Source organism: Delphinus delphis, chromosome 2 (assembly GCF_949987515.2).
Source record: "Delphinus delphis chromosome 2, mDelDel1.2, whole genome shotgun sequence".
Classification (NCBI taxonomy): domain Eukaryota; kingdom Metazoa; phylum Chordata; class Mammalia; order Artiodactyla; family Delphinidae; genus Delphinus; species Delphinus delphis.
In genome coordinates, this window is record NC_082684.1 from 18,350,089 (window position 1) to 18,372,595 (window position 22,507).

Consider the following 22,507-nt stretch of genomic DNA (forward strand, 5'->3'; position numbering starts at 1 on the left):
CATGTTCTAAAGAAGCAAAACAAGGTCTTATTGTTTTATGTTGGGGGAATGTTGGTTCTAAAGCTACTTACTAAGAAGTGAAGAGCTTGCAGAATACACTCTAGTGCCTGCTTCTCTTCTCCAATGTGACTGATTGTATGTATATGTGTTGCATATATATGATGTGATTTTAACAGGAAAACCTCTGTGTTTCCAAACTTGGAAGCTGGGGGTTCCTAACATCTTCTTAAATATAACCTTCCCACAACAATTTATAGATTCATAGTACTAAGAAAAAAGAACCAAGTCTCAACTGCTCAATAGAATGCAAAAATTATACTATATATACATGTAATCATAATGAAATGGAAAATAACCCCAGCATTGTGTATTTGACCAGTGCCTTTGAGTGCTGTTCAGGAGTGTCTCACACAGAAGCAGTAAGAAGCTCTTTTACTTAAATTAATTGAAAATGGCTTTCTGAAAGAAATTCTTCCACACGGAAATGATAACCCAAGAGCATCATTCTGATTCGAGCATCTACCATTACACAAGCAAGGTATAATCATTCTGTAAGCACAGAATAAGCATTATATAAACAGAGCAATGATTTACATGTTAATCTTCTACAATAAAATATCTTCTTGACTCTGCCAAGAGTCATGTGCGAGATGGATTGTGTGAAGCAAGTGTTTAAAATGAATTCTGATAAAAAAATCTCCGTAGACTGGCAGAGGCATCATAACCTCGGCTCACTGTGTCCAGGGTCACAGTCTAGATATGGGGCTTGTTGCAAGCTGCAGGTACTGTCACCCTGGAAGGGGGCATGGAGGTGAATGGGGGGCGGGGTGCCAAAGGCTATGCTTTCAATGACCAAAAACATTGCAAGTCAGGCAGGACTCAGCTGACACCACCTTCTGATTCCCCAAACTGAGGTCTCTTTTCTGCCCTCTGTCCCTTCCCTCTGTGCCCTCTCACACCATCAGCCCACACTGTATCCCACTAGCCATGAGCCCATTCTGCCACTATGTGGAGAGCGCTTTCTTTTGCTGTCCCCTCATGCTCTGTTACGTGCATAAATAACGAAAGTGTCTTTTGCAGAAGCTGTATCCTGTTAATGAACAGGTTCAAAGGGTCAAAAGCCTTCTTCGGGATTCCAGGGCAATGCAGAGGTATGTGTAGAGGGGGCGAGTAACATAATGGAATCATTATCATTTCAGAGAGAGAAGGATCTGCGGTCAGCATTTATTAAGCTTCTACTGTGTGCCAGACAGGCAGATATTTTACATAATTATCTCAATCCTCAGAAGAACAGCTCTATGACTAGAAAGAATATCCTTTCATTTTTCCACTTGAGGAGACAAAGACTAAAAGATATATCTATTTTTTAATTATTTATTTATTTTTGGCTGTGTTGGGTCTTCATTTCTGTGCGAGGGCTTTCTCTAGTTGCGGCAAGCGGGGGCCACTCTTCATCACGGTGCGCGGGCCTCTCACTATCATGGCCTCTCTTGTTGCAGAGCACAGGCTCCAGACGCACAGGTTCAGCAGTTGCGGCTCACAGGCCCAGTTGCTCTGCGGCACGTGGTATCTTCCCAGACCAGGGCTCGAACCTGTGTCCCCTGCATTGGCAGGCAGATTCTCAACCACTGCGCCACCAGGGAAGCCCTAAAAGATATTTTTAAGGTGTGCCCAATTTACATAATTAACAAGGGACAAAGGCAGCATTAGAACCTGAGACTCTCTCTCCAAATGAAAAGCTCTTTTCATTAATACTCTGTGCTCCTGGCACTGTCTTCAATCATGGATGAAACTGCCATGCAGATAGGTTTTATGTCTTCCTCTCCCCTCACCAGCCTGGGTTGCCTCTGTGGAGGGATCCTGCATTACCAATGTTTGCCTCTCCAGTCTTACCCCATGCCTGGTGCATGGTAAGTGGCAAAAATAATCTCCTGAGTGTATGAAAAAGCTTTCTTCATCGTCGGATGTATACCTTCTGCCTCTACAAGAATAATATCTCCTCATAAGTACCACGCCATTCACACAAAAGTATAGTCCCTTGTTACAATGTGTGTGTTTATCTATTTAGGGTTTCCCTAGGACCTATTTGGAAGTGAAAATCTCCAACCAAAAATAAGTTAGGTTATCTCATTGTTCTATTATAGTATGGACATCTGGGCTAAATTAGCACCACCTAGCATAAGGGCAAAGTAGTACTCCCATCCCGTAGTATCTAAGACTTAGATTTGTCTGTGCATTTCAAAGACGCACACAAACGTATACTACCTCCCCCATATGTACCCACAGGTTCTTCTCATGTTGTTAGCAGAACTCTTCAGAGTAGCAGCAAACATTCTTTCTTCAAATATTATATCATTTGGCACTGCCAGAACAAAAGGGATTCAGACTAATTTTTTCAAACTATGAAAATGATTTGTCATATAAAAATGTAGTTCCGTGGCCAGGTCCTTTACAAGGTACTACTAAAATGCTAATCAACTTAAAAAAGAATAAAGCAAGCGTCAGAGCTCTGGCAAATAGAAAATCCAGAACTAAAAAGAACACTGTCCAGATCCAGAACACAGATCCAGACTGTCATACATTCAAATCACTGATAGGAACATTCTCTTCTGATCAAGAATCATGACCTAATCATACGTTTTATAAATACACACTTCGCATATGTGTGTTTTCTGCAGGCTTCAATTAAATAACTTTAAAACAATTAAACCTTAACCTTTACAAAGGCCTACATGTAGACAAATCAGGGAAGTAAAATAAACATGCTCAACTCTTGGAACATTTAAAATTAAAAGTGTCTCCGATTTGACAATTATAAAAATACAACTGAACAAAATATGAAGGAATAAGTTGTGAAGAACTGTCCCACAAGGGCTTTGTGACACTCACAAGTCAAAATAAGGCCAAGCTTTGGAGACTGTGTTGTTTCTTAATAAATGAGGCCATTTATTGGTAATAGGCTCAGGAGGCTTCCAAACTGCTGACAGTCTTTTGCACTGGCCTGCCTTATTTTGCAAAACAAAAGTCTGAAAAATCATCATATACTCTAGTAATGACTGTGTTTTTGCAAAAGGTTCATTTGGATGGCTAAAGTATAAAGCCATCATCCAAAAAGAAACAACCTTACTTCAGGGAATGTTGACGGTTCCTTCCCAAAAGATCCCCAGTGGAATCCATCTGTGATAAATTCATTTTCCAATGTCAAGCCAAGCTGTCAAGGAAGGAAAGTTTGGCCCTTGTGCCCAACTCACCACGGAAGAAGATCATGCACCATTAAGTGAAAGGAGGGAGTGATGTAGAGAACCACCAGACACTTTACTGGTTGGGTGGTATCCAGGACACTCACAAAAACAAAAGCTCCTGGAGAGCAGGGCACGCTGCCTTGGTTACCCTTCTATTTACCTAAAACCTAGAACTATCCTAGCACCTGACAGTCCTGCAGTGATAAATGTTATCAATCTGAATAATGCCTCTTTATGGGAATATAACACTGAATTATTATCAAGGTATTTTCACACACATTAATCTTATCTGACCCCATAACAACCCTGTTGAACTCTGTAGAGAGGAAATTAAGTCTCCAGAAGATGAAGTAATTTGTCCAAGGTCATCAGTGTAGAAAGGAGTGTGCTGACATGAGAATGCAGGTTTTCTTTCTATAAATACATCTTCTCTTTCCTCCAAAACAGCCTCCCTATTTCTCATTCCCCATCACAGTAAAAGTCCCAAATCACAAAGCCGACCTCATAAAATGACTCCCATCCTAACAGGCAAACATGCCTCTAGGATAATGGGGGAGAGACAGTGAAGTGTTATTTTAAAATCAAAATATTTACACAATCGCAAGATTTTTTAGAGTTTTAATTTAAGAAATTTAAGAAATTTAAGAAATCCAACTCTGATCATTTTAGGTGAGTTCGTAAAGAAGGAAACTTCTAAACTGTATCAGAGAATTCAGCATCTATGTAATTAAATGTAACGTTCATGATTTTGTACAAAGTCAAACGGTTTAAAGGAGGGCTCTGTGCAGCCTTAGGTAGCCTTCAACTTCCTTCTGGCTCCTATTACCCAATAAGAAGCCAGGAGAGTGGGGCTTTCTTAGACCAACTCACAGAAGAGGCAGTTGTGAGGAATAAATGAAATACTGTATGTGAGAACTGGAAAACATAACAGAGGAGGCGGGTGAATGATCAAGAGGAATATGTTTGAAAGTCAATGTCATCCCTCAGGGCCTAAACAGAATTTTCTGGAACCACTATGTCAAATGTTTATCCAATCTACTCCCTTAACCTACTCCAGCACCTCTTTATCTAATATCTATGAGGAACATTACAAGTTTCTGCATGATTCCCTTCTTCAAAATATTCGAGTCGAAGCTCTGGAGCAAAGTGGGAGAGAAAACTATCATAGAGGTTATTCTGACACTGGATTTTCATGAAAGTGACACCCACAGGCAGCTGGGGCTAAGAGTGACACCAGCACGTGGGCCTATTTCGGGACTGATATAAGTCTAATGTTTTCCATTCAGACCTGTGACCTCTGTTGACTTCAATGGACCATATATTTGTGAACTAATTTTAGGAGCCACTGTTCTTTCACTCCCTGTGGAAGGAAGTTTCAGTGTTCTGAGGCCTAATAGTATCGATGAACTTGGAGACCTGATATTTTTCGATGGGTTTAAATCCAAAAGCCCTCAGGTTCTTGAAAGGTTCAGCTGGAAGATTCTTTTATCTGTGTGTTGAAAGCTCTAATAAAGAGAACTGAAATACAGCACATGACCTGTGAACTGAGGGAAACAGAGGACTTTTTGCCAAGTTTCTCGCACATTCCCTTAAAAGCAAGCTGGGAAGAAAATGAGAAAGACTGCCCAGTTCTAATGAGCGCTGAACGGGTAAGAGCATCTGAGATTTATTTTGTGAATGCCTCAAAAAACGGCTGAGGTCTTCAACCACTAAACTGCCAGAAAAATGTGTGCCCTTATTGAGTATCCGCAGAACAATTGATCGGTATTTAAGAATCATGAATGTGGCCTTTTGACTTCCCAAATTATACAAGGATATTTTCTTTGACCTTCCCTATGACAGATCCGTAAATGACACTGCTTTGTTCGGACAGCACATGGTGCTGTTCACTTCTGCAGAAACACATCCCACATTAAATTAAGTTAGAGGTGGTATTTGAAAAATAAATAAATAACAGAGTTCCAATTCACTGCAAATGGTACAGGAGGCCAGTAAGTGGGAAGCCTGCAAGAGAAGGACTTCTTTTAGAAAGATGTTTTACAGGACTTTTTCTGCATCATTAACTCCTCTGGAATCCTGAACATAACATGATGAATTTCCCGAGAAAAGTAGCTACTGTTTAATTTTGAATCACTTCAAAGAGCCACATTAGAAAGAATCAAAGAAAACCAAAAAGACCAGTAGATGCAAAATTCACCAAGGGGGAAAAAAAAAACCCATGAAGGTTCTAACAGATTTTGACCATGTACTGAAAATACTGCTGATTATTTTGCCAATACAGTGTTTTACTGTTCCATGCAACTGAAATAAGTCTCTGTATTCATTGGAACACAGGATATTTTTATTACAATATTTGTGTCATAATCCTTTAAAAAGAAACATATTTCAAACCTTGAAAAGAATCTCTGTCCTAAAATGGTCCTTGATGTTTACCTGTGTATGTTTTACTATAAACAGATATGTAATTGGAGGTCACATTGCTGAAAGGAGTAAAAAGGTACTGATAGCCTTACTCCTAGCCCCAACATGTAGTTTTAGAAGAAAAATATAACTTAAAAAAAAGCAAAGCCATTTGTGGAGGGTAGGGAAAAGTAAGAAAGTTGGGGTGTTATAATAGTTGCTTAAGTTTAGTAATAATAATAATAATAATAATTGGTCTTTTTAAATGTCTCTGGCATAAAACCTGCCCAAGGGAAGAGAAAGCCTCTTAAAAATTCTATATTCCCAAATACCATGAGATCAAAAACCATCTGGAAAATGCCAGATAATGGTATCCGCACACTTAAGAAAGTCAGTAAACTTTGTCTTCAATTACCATTTAGGATAATCAACTCAAATGGAAATTTTGATTTGAAAATGCTCAGAAGACAAAGCTGGATTAGGAATCAGATTTTAAAAAGTCTCCTTAAAAGACCATCTGTTTATAGACACCCTTCTCACACCCCACCTCGCCTCGCCCTTGATCTGGACCATAAGTTCACAGCAGAAGCACAGCTGAACTTAAAAAGATATACATGCACTGCTACTGTGAAGTCTAGAGCCCACATGTATGTTCTGGGCTTGTCTCAAGTTTCCCTTGTTACATAAGCACTTCAGGGCCATAAAATTTAACTTACATCCAGCAGTATTGTGAGTCTCGAAACATTAGTCTACCTGACTGTACTATCCTTTTATTGGCAGTGGACAGCACTGGTGTTTTATTTACGTTGATCACTTTGTCAATGCTGTATGGAATAATCATTTAGTAGCCTATTAGCCTGTAACATTTTTATTACCGTTGTTAAATATCATTACCCATTCTGAACTCTGTATTAGAAATATCAAGTTCAAAAATCTAAATACTCAGAAAGAACTACAGAGCTGTTGGGTTCTCCCCCGCACACACACATAATCTGTCGACTCTGATGAGAAGAAAGAAAAACAATGAGTGCTCACTTCTCACAGACAGAGGTCACTAATGGCCTGAATTTGAATCACTGTGGCAGAAACCACAAAGTTAGTAATCTAGTGAAAAATGAACTTGAATTGAAATTAAAGATACCAAAAGATGGTTATCCAGAAAGGTCTAACCGGAATAGAAATAAAATTACATCACCTTGACCTTTTTCGAATCTTCTAAGTCGAGCAAAACCGAGAGCCACCCGGCACCCTTGCTGTTTTTTACCTTCAGACACTAGGGACCGCAGAAGTGGCAATTCTTCCTTGTAGAGTACAAAGCTGAAGGGTCAGATCAGATGATCACACTGGTTCTCTACAGAATAAGGCTTCTGCACTTGTACATACCTGAGCCTTTCTTGAAACCACAGCTTCAAACTGGGAAGATATAGGATTGCTTTTGGGAGATATGTCTAAATCCTAAATCAAACTCTCCAGCAGGCCAGAATATAAATGTAACGGGTATCAGAGGAGGTTCAAATTAGATCCAGGCGGTCAAAGTCAAACTCAAACTCGGATAAGAGCACATCATCTGAAACCTAGCATACAGGAAAAATCATGCCTGCTTTGGGAAACCCAAGGCAGCCCAGCATGGTGTCATTTGGGAATCTACTTCTTCTGTTAAAAGCATCCCCTGGAATTTCTAAAACTGCAATGAAACTACTGAAGTGTTAAGACACGGGCATTTTTTTAAAAAAAACAGCATTCCTTCCATGCTAGGTTTGTAATAGGTCTGCTACAGTACAGCTAGCTCAAGTCTTTTTACAATTTCTTGTACCTACTGCCAGAGGCATGGACTAATGTTTGAAATTTCATCTTCCAGCCTCCTCCAGTCACAGATATTTGCAGCTCAACATGACAGTATGGTGTTGCACTGTCACCTGTGATTATTAAAAATCCATAAATGGTTTTGAGGTTTCTGGCGAGGCGAGGAAGAAAAGTTGTATTTCGCGGACTAGTGACACTGTGGGAAAATAAGCAACTTTTCATGCTATGCATGAAAGATTGATTACCCAAAGATTGATTTTCATCTAACATGGTGGCCTGCCGATCTTATGTATCTGGTGCATGTTGCTCAGTGATTAAAAAAAAAAAAAAAAAAAAAAGTCCAGTTCTAACACTTCAGATACTGACCTAAAATTTTACATTCATACTGATTCATACTGCAACAACCAAATACATGCCTGGACAAATGCCAACCTGCATTCTATTTACCTCAAAATATTTGGGGGGATCCTTTCGTTGGAGATGTAATAAGGTCATACCGCTAAGTCCACAGACAATATCGGTCCCGATATGGAAGGTAGCCTTCATATTACCTTTTGCCTGGGAGAAGTTAAACATAATAAATTTAGCAATAAGCCTGTGAGCCAGTGGACATGCCCCAAAGCTCCCTGACCCTGGGTGATTAAAGAGTCTCCCAGCTGAGTGGGGAGCAATAGCTCCCATTTAGAAGATGCTTTGCACAACAAATGCAGCATGTAAAGAAATCTAATCAGCACCTTGCACTCCTGCGCGAGCATTTACACGGATTTGTGCTTTGCATTTGATTAGCTTACTGTAAGCTTTACAAGAGATTTCCTGCACTAAAATTAATCAAAAGCTCTTGGAGACTGATTTCCATTTACGAGAGAAGGCACGATGAGTTTCCAGGTGAATAAATAATGATCATAATGAAGAAGACAGAGCAGCAAACGTTGAGCTGCTTCGAAACTCAAACTCGACTGGGGGAAAGGGGACGTCGGGGAGTTGAGGCTGACACCTTTTTGCTCTCGGAGTGAAACGCAGGAGCTATTTTATTAGCGTAAGAAAGGCTGCTGCCCAGGAAACGTGACTGTTTTCTCTCCGCTGCCCCCGCCTTAGTGCACAAACGCGACCACTCACTCCCCCCAAGCCCCGGTGCATCAGGCCACCGAGGAAAACCGGCCTCTCCGCAACACCACTAACCCCCTAAACACACTTGGCTGACGATCACTGCAAATTCACACCACCAATGGTTAACGTGTTTCATCTCACCCTTCAATCAAAATGTGACTTCGAAAGTTCCTATTTTATGAAGCCAGAGGTGAATGGAAGGAGGGAGGGAGGGCTCTTAGGATGTTAAAAAGGGGAAGGATAAATTTTCCCCTTTGCTTGAAATTTTCCCACTCCCTCCCCCCCCCCCATTTGCTTTCCTGCACCAGCTAAACTGGGTAGGCGAATGAGAGTGGGTTCGTATCATTTTTAAAAAGATACTAAATAAGGATGAGAGAGTGGGAGGGTGAAGGTGGAGTGAGTGAAATCTACGTATCATTTCTCTGGAATGAAGAATACTAAAAGCCACTGAATAAACATTCTAAATTTCCTCCGAGCTACAAGATGAGGCACCAGCTGGGGCCGAGGGCTCCCATCCATTCCCGGGCGAGATTCGCCTCCCTGCACAGCTGCCTACTCTGCGCAGAGAAGCGCCTCGATCCCGCTCTAACGTTCCAGTAGATCTCCCCGTGCTAGTTGCCCATTCCCGGGATCTTCAACTTCGCCTCCCTCTTACTTTCAGCCAGATCTGGCGAGCGTCTGGAAAGGCGCTAGGAGGAAGCAGGAGCCCAGCGGGCAGGCAGGGAAGGAGAGGGTTGGGGGTGTGCGTTACCTGCGAAGGTTCTGGAGGTCTCCTTCCAGCCCTGGTAGTAATCCCGCTCAGCGTCGCGTCCTCCCCCAGATCCAAACTTTTGCTCTTTCCTCCGGGTGGTGGCGGCGGCGACGGAGGCGGCTGCCGGAGCCCGGCCCTGTCGCCCGCAGCGTCGGGGCCCCGGGATGCGGAGGCCGGAGCCTCAGAGGGGCGCGCGCCTCCCCGCAGCCGGCCGGCGCCCGGGCGCCCCGCTCGCCTCGCTCGCTCTCGCCTTCCTCCCCTACGGAGCCGCGGCATCGTCTTCCCCCGTCCTCCAACACCTCCGCCTCCAGGGCTCGAGCATGCCACTTTCTCTCGGCTCCGGCCGCCGCGGCCCCCGCCTCCTCTTCTCCTCTGCCTCCCCCCTCTCTGCCTCGGCAGAGCCCACGAGTCCCGAAAGAAGGCGGGGGAGCCGGGAGGAAGGCGGAAAGCTGCCCAGCAGCGCCGGGGCTCCTCGGACACAGAGGACCCCGGGGGGCAGCCGGAGAGCCAGGCGGGTGCGCGCAACTCAGACGCCTGTGCGCCGACCGCGCGGAGCCCGGCGTGGGGCGCCGCACGGGGTGCGCGGGGGCGGCCGCGGGGCTCGCTCCGAGGGCTGCGCCGGCCCGGCGTGGGTGCGGAGGCTGCTCCGACCTTACTGCCTCCTCGACCCAACCCGGCCCGGCTAATGTAGGCGCCGCGGCCCCCACCCCCACCCCCACCCCATCTGACACCCCCGGGAGGTGTTTACAGTAATGAAGGCGCGGGATCGCCTCCGCTGCTCCCGCACTCCTCCTCTGCCTCGGTCCCTCGCGCTCTGGCGCGCTCCCCTCCTCGAGTCCTCTTTCTCTCCCTCCCTCCCCTATTCCCTCCCTCTCGGAGCCCCTCCCACATTTCTGGTTTAAAGAATGCTTGGGAGGTGCGGCTGCAACTCAAAGCTTTCCAGGAGGCAAAGTCAGCCTCGGCTTTTAACCCTGTCCTCCCTGAAGAGAGTTGCAGCGCGAGCGCCGAAGCTAACAACGCGGATGCCACCCAGACCGCGTACGCCTTCCCCTCTCTCTCTCTACCCTGCACCCTCCCACCTCCAGCTCTGAAGGATAGTGCCACCATCTGAGCGCCAAAAGTTGATTTCCCCCTGCCCGCCCGGGGTTGTACTTCTAAACCAGAGGATCTATTACTTAGACACTGAGAAACGATCGAAACGTGACATTAGAGGGTAAAAATATATAACAAGTCTCTCAACCAAGATGGCGTAACTTCAAATGCAGGCAACCTTGGTGATTTGCCCCCCGCCCCATCACTGATCCCGGATCTTCTTAAATAACTCAATAGGGAAAATAATTCGAAGTTTCATATAATTATTTTAAGCCACCCATTTTCCTCCTTCACCCTGGCCGCTGGAAAGAGCGTTTTCACTTGCCCCATAGATTACAACGAACAACCAAATTCAGCCTCAGAGATTTAGAAAACAGGTTTGACAGCGGGGGGGGAAAAAAAAACGCTCGATTTGCATACAGGCTACGTTTCCACTTCGCAATCTTTTGCAAAGGTTAAAGAGTAATGCAAGGAGAACCAGGTGCACGTCTCTTTCTTGAAAAAGGAAAAAAAAACAAAAGCTTCTGGTTTTCTCCTCTCATTTCATTGCCGCTCCTCCTGCCTCCAGTAAATTGCTGTCGTGTTTTAACAAGTCTGGAGAGAGGCTAAATCTGAACAGAAGAGGGAGAGCGAGTTCGCGCCAAGCGCCGGACTGCGCTGAGACGCGCCGTCGGTGGGGCCAGGCGAGAAGCAACCAGCGAGCTGGAAACTGGCTTAGGACCAACTCCCTAGGGATCCTCTCGGTTATCGCGGCAGAAGTGTTAGGTAGGGGCGGTGGCCACAACCAGCTCGGGATGAGTTCTCCGTCCTCAGTTCAAAGTCTGAGTCACTTGGCACCACTTTCCTAATTGTTTTTATTTCCTTCGCATCCCCGTTGTGTCTACCGCCTTCATGTTTTTTGAGCGCCTAAATCATGTTAAGCGGACTTGGAGAAACGCCTGATTTGCCTCTCAAACACAAACCACTCACGGATCCACCCAGACGCACGCCCGAGACGCACGCTGGCACACGCGCGCACACACGCCCCCGGGTCGTGCCCGCGGGTCGCTCCTCCTGTTGCATCCTGAGAAGGTGGCTAGGAAAATGCTTTGCCTTACAGATGCAAAGCCGCTCTTCTCCCCAAACTCAGTATGTGACTAATAAATATCGGGTGAGGGGAGAGGCTGAGGGAGTTAATTGAACCAGGACTGACAGTGAGGAGGTTCCAGGAGGAACCTTGCTGGGAGGTTCCAGGAGTAAAGCGCCAGGGACGACAGCAACGGTGGCCTCTGCCTCCACCAGCAGCTGCCGCCTTCCGGAGCCCCAAGCGCTCCAGGAGTTTACCGGGCATCAAGTGTGGGTCCAGCCCGCCCCAGTCACCCTCTTTCCGGATACTTCCTTTCCCTGGTTAGTGCCCGCATTTCAACTAGCAATCTTGATCTTGGGCCTGATTACAAATGAGAAGCGACCGAGACAGCGCTGAAAGCGCGAGGACGAGCCCGGGACTGGTCTGCGTGGCGGAGGGATCTTTCCAGGCGGCTCCCACCCCTCCCTGGGACTCCGTGGCAGCTGACGAGGCTCCACTCCCGCGCTCCTTGCTGTCGCCTCGCCCCTAAACCCAGTGTTGGGAGGCGTTATCCACCCCCTCACCGCGTCCCACGCACGCGGAGCCGGGAACGCAATCCCAGTTCAGCCTGGTGGGCTCCTCCCGCCTTCACCGTCACCACTGGTGCGCCTGCAAGACACGCAGGCCGGAGCTCAGTGCCAGGCCACTGAAGACCAGCAGGGCTGGAGAAAGACTTTGGATAAAAGTAACCCCTTCCCCAACTCGAAGGAGAACGAACCAGCACCCTCCGCATCTTCTTAGCCACTAATGGATCCCCGATTGCAGGCAGGGGGCGGGCTGGTGGTTTTAGACGCAACCGCTTGATAATAACGCCGGTGGCATTAACAGCAGATGGAGTGGGCGCAGGGGTGGGTGACTAGGGGATTGTTACTCTTGGAAGTTAGCATTCATTCTGGGGCAATGAGAGGTTGGATTCAGGCAAGCTTAGTGGATCTAGAAATCCCAATTTAGGATCGACGCTCCAGCTGGCTAGCTAATTTGCGTTTTGACCCAGAGCTCAGTTAGGAAACTCCTTAGAGGAGGTAGATTCGACCTGCAATTAGACTTCCCTTCCCTAAAATCAGGGGCAAGTTAAGCAGTCTGTTCTTTCTATGGATGAAAGATAAAGCCTAAAACATCCCACCCCAATGACCACCGCCAGCTGATTTATAATCCCCCTTAAGAAACCTCGTGGTTCTCGCTTAGCGGCAGCCAGGTCGGTTACTGGAAACTCCACCTGGCACCTCAGTCCCTTTACCTGGAGGCCGCGGCTTCTCTCAGTGGGCTCATCCGAATCCGACAGGGTCTGGGAGGTGGAAAGGCAAGAAGCTGGCTCGGCAGCAGCGGGGCTCCCGGGGCATGGTATTTTTTTAGGGGTCGCCGCCAAGGTCCCTCCTGCCCATCGTTGAGAACTGCCAACCTGCTCCCCGGGCTGGGTGGACACGGTGGCGGGCGCGGAGCTGCCGCCTCGCAGCTCCCTGATGCACGGGACCGAGGGTCAGAGACGCACCCAGGGCGGGAGGCGCGCAGCGCCTGGCTCGCAGACTGCGGCCACTGGTATTATCTCCGAGCCCCCGTTCCTCTTCGGTGACAGTGGAAGATGCCAAACTCGCAAGTGACGGCCACAGGTTTCGAACGTACAACTAACTACAAGGTACCCAGCCTGAGACTGTAAGCTGTTTTTCCCCTCCCCCGCCTCTCCCTCCTACCAGGGAGGGAACTAACTTAACCCTGTGTGCGCCCTACACTCCCCGGAGAAGCTGTAATCGACCAGGAAACCGCAGGCGGCGGTTCCCGGGGAAAGAGCTTTGTTCACGTGCGATTCTAGTGGGTGTGTTGCTGTCTGGGGGCACTCGCGTAGCAAGACGCCAGTGGCAGGTTTCCAGCGCCAGACTTCGGCATGGGAAGGAGCCCTAGCGTTTCATCCGGACCAGACCCAGCCCTCGGAATCTATTTTTTGCCCTCAGTTACCAGATTTATTACAGTTGCCAGCGAAGTTGGGTTTTATTCCTTTCCCCCCGACCACCCTCCGGACCCACGGATTACTTCCTTTCCTAGACGATGCTTTTGAAGTTGTGGGGCTCTCTGCTCCTTCTACCTCTAGCTTTTAACTGTTTTGCGTGTGCGAGACGAATTGTTGAAGGCACCCACCCACTCACGCCAAATTTAAATGAAACCGCAAGGAAAGTTGCCTCCCAGTCACCCACCACCCAGTGTCTGCAAAAGCCAAATATAATAACCTTATATTCAAATAAGATTAAGAGAACGGAAGATGGGGGGGTGGGAGGGAGGTGAGGGATTTTTGAGATGTAAATGGGGAAATAGGTGAGGGCTGGGGGGAGGGGGAGAGAGAGAAATCCTCAGAATGGATAAAACGGGAAACAGAAACAAGAATGACGATGCAGAAAATATATCTGAGTCCCAAACTTGAAAGCAGCAGGTTAAATTTAAGAGTCTGGATTTTAATAAACATTATTTCCCCAGTTCCTGTGAGAGACAGAAAGAGCGAGAGAGAGCGAGAGCGAGAGAGAGAGAGACAGAGAGAGAGAGAGAGAGAGAAGAGAGAGAGAATACGAATATGAGCCTCCGCCTTGGCCACCCAGATGCTTTGCATTTTGTAAACATCTTCGACTACTTGCTCTGGGCACCCAAGAAGTTAACTGGAGTTGGAGGCGAGTCATCTCATGGATGCAGAATGGAAGCTTAGACAAGAGAAAACTGACAGCAGAACGCCTCTGCTGTCACCGTCATATCCCAAAGAGCCAGAACTTCGCCCAGAGCGCAAACTCAGAAGTCTTCAACCGATTCCTTCTTTCTCCATCTGCGTTTCGAACTAAAGAATGAAAGACCGAGCCTTTAAAAATCATTCAGAGTAACACTTGAATCTTGCAGAAACTGAGTCATTTTAAATAGGGAAAATGTTTAAATAGAGAAAATCCACCGGATAGATGTTCTCATTTCTCTCTGCTACATAATAGCCATTTCAAATGCCTCTCTGAGCCAGGCCAGCCCGCCGAGTCAATGGAGACGCTGTTTCCAGCCAGCCGGGTGCAGAATTCCGTTGTAAATCCTTCTAGTTTGCCAAGGTGGCAGCAAAGCATAGAGATAGCTCCTCAAGCCGCAGAATCAACAGGGGTGACCACATTTTAGGACAAATATTCATCTGCCTGCTTTTTAAACATCCAACTTCGTGTGTGTAAGTGTACATAAGTATCTACACGAGGTTCTTCCTTTGAAACCTTGATGTGAGATAACGGTATTACTATTTCATCTTTAAGAATACATTTTTGTTTAAAGGCAAACGGAGCCCTGTTCAGGTTTTGCTTTCTGATTTATGCTTCGGGAAAATGAATAAGACTGAGAAAGGGAGAGGGGGTGGCTGCAGATGTACAGAATGTGTATGTTAGATTATTGCTGTTTCTGAAGTATAAGAAGAGAATGTAATGTGAATATACTCCCTATTAAAGACGACTGGTGCAGTTATTTAATCAGGACAAGGAAAATGAAGTATGGAAAATATCACACCAAATGTATGAACAGAATCACTGTTACAAATTTCTTAGGCATATGACCCATTAGTCAGCTCTAGAAATGCATGATGGCAGGGCCAGAGGAAGCAAAAGAATGTGGTTCAGGGGCTCCAGAGTATAATAATTTTGCAGACTCACAAAACTGTGATAATTAGGTTACTTTATTTTTATAGGGAAACTATCACTAATGCATAAGGGTAGAGAAGGAGAGAAACAAAAAGCAAATCTGTGAGCTTCAAAACCCAGAAGTCAGCTTAGTTATGCTTAGGACTTCAATCTTCAGTGGAGTTTTCAATTGAACTTTGACTGTCATCTCAAATCCTTTAGCCCCCGCCCCATGTTTCTTGTACCCTTCCCCATTTGCACATGAACACTGACTTGGTGAAAGTAAAAATAACATAGGATTTGGATTCACAAGATCATGGTTTAAGCCTAAGGAACTAAAAATTTTGATCCCGAGTAAGTCAGCTTCAAGCCACTGTTTACTCATATATGAAATGGACATAAAAATATTCATTCTACCAGCCTTATATACCGTCAGATCGTGAGTCAGTGTGTGTGAAAGTGCTTTAGAAATTTTAGTTGTTGTTATTGCTAACAGTATTATCATTACATCACACAGTCCCAGCCTTCAAAACATAGGAAAATGACATCAGACTAAACATAGTTTCCCCTAACATAATCATCTTACATTACCTTGGCACATTTATCAAAAGGAAGAAACCAACACTGTTATATTGCTACTAACTAAACTCCAGACTTCATTCTTATTTCGTCAGTTTTTCCACTAATGTCCTTTTTCTGTTTCAGGATCTCATCTAGGGTACCACATTGCCCTTAGCCATCGTATCTCCTGTGCTTTGTGACAGTTTCTGAGTCTTTCACTGTTTTTCATGACCCTGAGAGTTTTGAATAAGTAATGGTCAGGTATTTTGTCTCTCAGTTTGGATTTGTTTGATGTTTTCTCATGACTAGACCCCAGATTAGACTGTTAATTATGGGTTTGGGAAAGAATACCATGGAGGTGGAATGTCATTCTCATCACACCATATCAGGTGGTACAAGATATCAGCATGACATCACTTATGAAAAAGTCATCACTCCTCAAGGTATTGTGTGCAAGGTTTCTCCACAGTAGAAGTATTTGCCCATTTCCATACTCTATTGTTTGGAAATGAGTTACTAGTTCTTGCCCACACTCGTGAATTTAGAATTTTTAAAAGAGCAAAATAAGTATTTAGGGTAGCTCATAAACACCCAAAATATCAAATTCATCCAGGAATAATCTCCCAGGAAATTCCTCCTGTATTATATGTCCTTAGAAAAATGTTCAACAGTCTCCTCTTGGGTATGTATTTTTAACCCATCTTTAATTACTCCATGCTTTACAGTCCCCAAACCTAGTCATTCTCCAAATCCTGTTCCTTTCTAATGTCCCTTTCCTTTCCAATCCAAACCAATGCCACATGTGGTTGGTTCAGAATTCCAACTTCCATATGGAAAGATGACATTCATGACTTCTTACTCCTCTCTTTTTTTCATGGTTTTCTGATAGTATGGTGATAATTTCATTCTCCCTCAAAGCCATAGTAGCTATCTTCATATTTGTCTTGGACTAGATCTAAGTGTCTCAAAGAATTGAGTTGGTCTTACTTTTCTGTTCTCCTGGTAATACTCAAAATACATGTGTTGACTTCATGAGTTAGCTCCTCCAGCAGGTAGAGAGAAATGCATTCTTTCTCCTATGATGAGAACCATCATAAGGAAATCCATGATTAACATACTGGGGAGAAGTGGCTTCTCATTTTTCTCATGAGTATAAACTACTCCTAATGTGTGACACCCTTTTTGTGAGTGCAGCTTGGTTCATGTGGTTCGTTGACATTGAGATGAACACCCTTCTGATTTTGAAACACCATTCTACAGTATGTGGTTCATCCATTCATCCAACAGACATTTGTAGAAAACACAAAACAAGTAGCAGGCATATGCTGAACAGACTCAGTTCCAATCCTGTCAAAACTCTCAGTCTAGTGGAGACACATAGACAAATAATTATATACTCATTAGGTAAATATAACAATTTAGGTGTATGCAAAATACTTCAGTGCCCTGAAACAGATTCCCCCTAGAGGGAAGACCTCATCCAAGTTATGAGGAGGCTCTTTTGACAAGGTATTGATTTTAGAGGGGACTTTGCAGCTTTATTTTATATCCAGCCTTGTGCATGTGGCAACCCCAGGTACCAGCTAGAGTCCCCCGTCTCATGGGAAGCTCTTTGGGACCAGAATTGGGAACTCAGTGTGGAAGTAATTTCTTGAATATCCATTTCTCCAAGCCTTGGTTTCTTTGGCTTTCCATGAAAGTTACAAGATGATTATGCGTGAACAAAAACAGAAGGTACATACTGACAGGAAACAAAAGCATGTTTAAACCATGGAGATTTCCCCTCACATAAACCTGCCGTTTGTTAAGCAATCGCTCTCTGTTCCAAAAGGAAGCTGGTAAAAAACCTGAGGCAAACACTCTCCAACAGCACTGGGAAAGAATAAGTGAGGGAAACGCCTTTTTAATAAGGGTATAGGAGTGATGTAAAGATCTAAGCCTTTTTCAGAAGAGATGAAAGATCTACCCAGGGATTTATTCAAACCTGGTCAAAACCATTGCAGGAAATGTTACTGAGCCTTTCATATCTGACTGTAGTACTGATGAAGACAGAGGTGCTATTTTAATCCGAGGAAACAAAGTCAATTGAAAGAGTTTATAAGATTCTGAATTGGAATATATATTTGTATACATTTATATATATATATATGTATATAACTTCTCAATACACTATATATATACATATATATGCACACATATATGTATACTTCCCACTGTCTATTAATATATTAGAAAAATAAAATTGCATTCTTTAAAAGGTCAGAGACAGTTTTCTAGACTGACTCTCTTTATGAGAACAAATATACTGTCAGTTAAATTGTGTGTAGTTTCAAGAGCCGTGAACTTGGATTTGAAAGATGGTATTATACTTTAAGCTGCTGCCACGTTATTAGGGAAATCACTTAACTGCATGAAACCTCAGTTTCTCTTCTATCAAATAAGTATAACCAAAACTATCTTCCAGAGTACATATATAAAGAATAGATGAGGTGAGTTATTTCAAAGCTCCACAGTAAGAATAAATTCTCATTATTTATATAATTATAGTGTTTTCTAGGACATAATTTAATTTAATGTGAGATATATTTTGCTCTGTGTAACATTAAGCCATGGGTTTTACTTGTGTTGTAGGTTTTGCTTTTCTGGTAACCTTGTCTCAGAGCTTTAACATACAGAGCTGCTAAGTTCCTGCAGTGTCTCTGAACAATATTTTCTGGCACCACTGTTTGCTACTAAGCTTTGAACTACTCAAAAAATAAATGTTCTCAGCCTAGGGAGTTCTTAGCTTATCTTCTCACTTATCATTTAAAAATTCCTATAAAATTCTGTTGGCCAATTTTCTTCCAAAGTTCCTCCACTTAGCTAATAGAGGTGAACTAAAGTTTTTCAAGTGATTCTTTTATTTGTTTAGTTTTTTTGTTTGTTTTTTGTTTTGTTTATTCATCTTATGGTTGGGTTATTTCAGTGATTGAGTTTTCTGGATTTAGTCATCTCATTTGCTTACTCAGTTGGAACAACTTGGATTTCATGTTTCCCCTTTTCCACTTGAAACATTTTTGAAAGGTAAAATTAACAATTTTACCTCACAGATAAAGCTAAAAAAAAATCATATGTCATGAAATTAGCATTTTGTTTTCACTCTTTACCAATAGTACAGGGGCAGAAGTTAAATTCTGCTTCCTAAAAACTGAAGAGCCGTTGTGGCTCACCAGTCTGTTTTGTAGATTAATAATGGCACTGGGGCTAGCTCATTTCTCTAAAGAAGTCATTAAGACCTTCAGTTTGAAAGGTCTTCCCATTCCTTGGCAGTTTGAAGAGATGTCTAGTGAATCCCAAACACAATGTCAAACCACAGAAAGAAGTAAATTGTTCTGTTCTTGGATTATGTATTAATTTTTATTTTTAAGGATTCTGCTATATTTCCATGTTTATATAGTGGGGTTTCCTCTCCTTTTCACCTTAATGCTTTATACATGGTATAGTATTAGATTACTAAGTGCAGCAGATACAAGAATATGGATTATAGATCAGTGTTGGTAGAAAGTCAAGCAGTCAACATAAAGAATACCTTCATTTCTTGAACCTTTATCCCTCACAGCATTTCTAAATTAATTATTTTATCTGAGAGCTGCCGCCTTTACACACACGTCCCAGGTCACAGAACCAGTGAAGCAGCTAGTACTGACTGCATGCCGGGTCTTGAGGAGACTGTACAGAGTTTAGCCCACAGCCCCGCTGTACATTTTATTATCTCATCAGCAGGGAATTTTTCTCTTGTCCCTTTGGATAAAACCAAAGTTTACTTAAATTTTTTCCTAAGTCCCTATGAATTAAAAGCATTTTTTTTAAAAAGTAAAGATTCCTTTAAAGACACAGTGTATTCCTCACATGTCTGTCTGAAGCAGACAGGCTTAAAAATTGCAGAAGTAAACTTATAAAAGCTAAAGAAGCCTCAAGATCATTAGGGAAATGCAAATCAAAACCACAGTGAGATACCTCTTCACTCCCATTATAATGGCAATGAAAAGCAAACCCCCCCCTCAAAGCCCCACAATAACCCTCAATGGTGAGAAAGTAGAAAATTTGGAAGCTTCATGTATTGCTAATGGGAATGTAAAATAGAACAACCACTTTGGAGAACAGTTTGGTGTGAAGTTTTCTTAAAAAGCTAAACATAAATTTACCATATGACCTAGAAATTCTACTCTTAGTTATATCTACCCAAGAGAAATATAAACATATATTTACAAAACACTTTCACATCAATGACCTTAGCAGCATTATTTGTAATAAATCTAAATTGGAAACAACCTAAATGTCCATCAGCTGGTGAATGGATAGGAAAATTGTGGCATAGTCATGCAATGGAACACAATTTGACAATAAAAAGGAACAAACTAGGGATACCTGCTAAGGCCTGGACAAGAGAAGCCATGACAATGAGAAGGCTGCACACCGCAACAAAGAGTAGTCCCTGCTCGCCACAGATAGAGAAAGCCCGTACGCAGCAATGAAGACCCAACACAGCCAAAAATAAATAAATAAACTAAAAAAAAAAGTCTATGAATCACTAAGGGAAAACAAATTTTCTACTTTTGTGTTAAGTTCTCTGCTTACCTGACTCCTCTGTCAAAAGGTTCTTCTGGTTTTACAACCCATAGTACTTTTGTTTACTATGGCTCAAGGAAACAGGATGCTTTATTAATAAAAATCTATCTTTCATAGTAGAATTACCAATTATCATAACATATCCCTTTAACAGTTTACTTCCTTCAGATATTCATCAATCAGGAGCCTTCTTTCTTTCTGTCCAGTTATGGCAATATAAATAACATTTTGTGAGGATGTCAATTTTTTCTTTTTTCTGGCAAAACAAGAAAGCATAAGACAGATGGGTTAAGAAGAAAGTCAGACACAGTATCAGTTGCCAAAGGAAAAAAAAACAACATAAAGACAGCAACTTGTCCATCAAATAACTCAGATCAAGAGTCTTTCTTTTCTCAAATGATAACAGCTCCAGACCTGTGAGCAACCAGAAAATAAATAAGCAAAACTACTGAAGGTGTTTCTCCATGGTTTCCACTGAAATGTCTGGAATAAATAAACATGTCATTTTACTAGGAGGATTACCTGAAAAAAAAATTAGCTGTAGCACACAAAGAAAAAGAGAAGAAAATTGATTAAGGGCACGGCATGTCTATTACACTGGGATAAACTGTCATCATGTTTTTCTGGGCACTGCTGATGAACAGGTTCAGGAAGAATAATCTATCCTCAACAATATAAAAGGATCTAAAGGACAGATTTATAATCTTCACATGAGGAGCTTCAGGACAACTGACATAGTGGCTTTCAGTTGAAAATGGGCCCTGAATGGTATCCTGCATTCATTTTTCTCAAACAGGAGTTTGCCCGCTAGATGTGGTGAAATCGAGTTTGTGTGCTCTCTAATGGCCTTTTTACAGCCAGGAAGACCTTGTTTTTCAGGCCTTGGGTAACTGTTGATAGAGTGAAGGAGGTTAGAGCTGTGACTAGATTTGCAGGACCTGTAGGTCATCCATCACCTATTCACAACAGTATCCCAGATGGAAGAGAGATGAGGATGATCACAGTTAATGAGGTGTGAGCTCTAAAGGGACAGAAAAACACAAGTCTGAAGGTTTTGAGATCAACTTCTTGAATTGATGCAATGAAAAATATTTAAAAGATTTAATCATAGATATAAATCACATTTATTTTTCATTTTTCACACTATGTACTCTCAGGCTTTAGGAAAAGACTAGGTTTTGAAGGTATTGAAAAAATTTCTTAATTGGCTAAGTTCTTTGCCAATGCATTATAGGAGGTGTTTAAGTGTAAGAGCAGGTTGCAGTCTATTTGGAATAGAATCAGGCTGAGTTCTGGTATCAAATATGTTCCCAACTACCTGAGTATTTGGGAAAACCACTCAGTTTTCATAGGCCCCAGATGTCTCGTCTCATAGGTGATAATAATTTCTGCCAAACTTGCTTTACATCATTTTGTAAGCATAGAATAAAATGATAAATGTAAGAGTATCTAAGAGAAAAGCATTTCCCTAAGCAAAGGTGTCATTCTTATTAAAAATGAGAATGTTTCCTCTTTACCCCCTTAGTTTGCTTGAGGATGAAAGCCAGGGTAAATCCTCTAGGAAATGGTCAGTTTCTGGTTTACGTTTCTTATGTTATAAAGGGGATAAAGGGCTGATCTTTAGATGTGACAAGTACAAAGTCCTATGCTTGGCCTAGAGTTTGGAGAGCCTCATTAATCATGCTCCATTGTGTTATAGATTCTGTAAACATTGCAAAAGTATAAAGCACAGCCCTTCATTAGTGACATCTTTCCAACCTAACTCCAGGAAGCCTTTGAGATTTCCTCAAATGACTGGATTTCGTTTCAGTCATTAGTTAACCCTGCCTAGTGGGTGACTATGGATCCCACCAGGCAGGAGTAAGGGGATATGTATTCAAACAGTACAAACATGGCTTGTCCTAGTCACATCGCCATTAAGAACAGTAGGAGGGTTTCCTTTCTCAGGATAAGTCAAATCATTTATATGAATCCCATAATATTCCACATTATTTTTGCCTTTGGAAATTCATGCCATAAAGTTATAGTTAGAAAAAGAATGCTGACAATCCTACTTATGGATATTTTGGGTGAGATTAAAAGGCAAGAGTTATTTCTTACAGATTTATAGAGTCTATTGGCAAAGTATTTTCTTAAATGAATGAGCTACTATGAAACAATACAGAAAGTCAGGCCACCTTTGGGACTATGAATCAGAGAACACTGGGTATGTACTAGGACTCAT

At 43.0% G+C, this 22,507-nt stretch overlaps 1 protein-coding gene across 2 annotated transcripts in view; it reads right to left on the reverse strand.

Annotated features, from left to right (window-relative positions):
* FLRT2 (fibronectin leucine rich transmembrane protein 2) overlaps positions 1-13,086 on the reverse strand; it is a 106,931-nt gene extending 93,845 nt beyond the window's left edge. Inside the window, exons 1-2 of one of the 2 annotated variants that reach the window (XR_011246359.1) lie at positions 12,738-13,086; positions 7,651-8,003 (exon numbers count right to left, since the gene is read on the reverse strand). The gene's annotated coding sequence lies outside the window, so the exon portion shown is untranslated. Of the gene's footprint in view, positions 1-7,650; positions 8,004-12,737 lie in introns of those variants that run through there. The other variant, XM_060004099.1, reaches the window with a different exon arrangement.
* Positions 13,087-22,507: the final 9,421 nt, after the last annotated feature.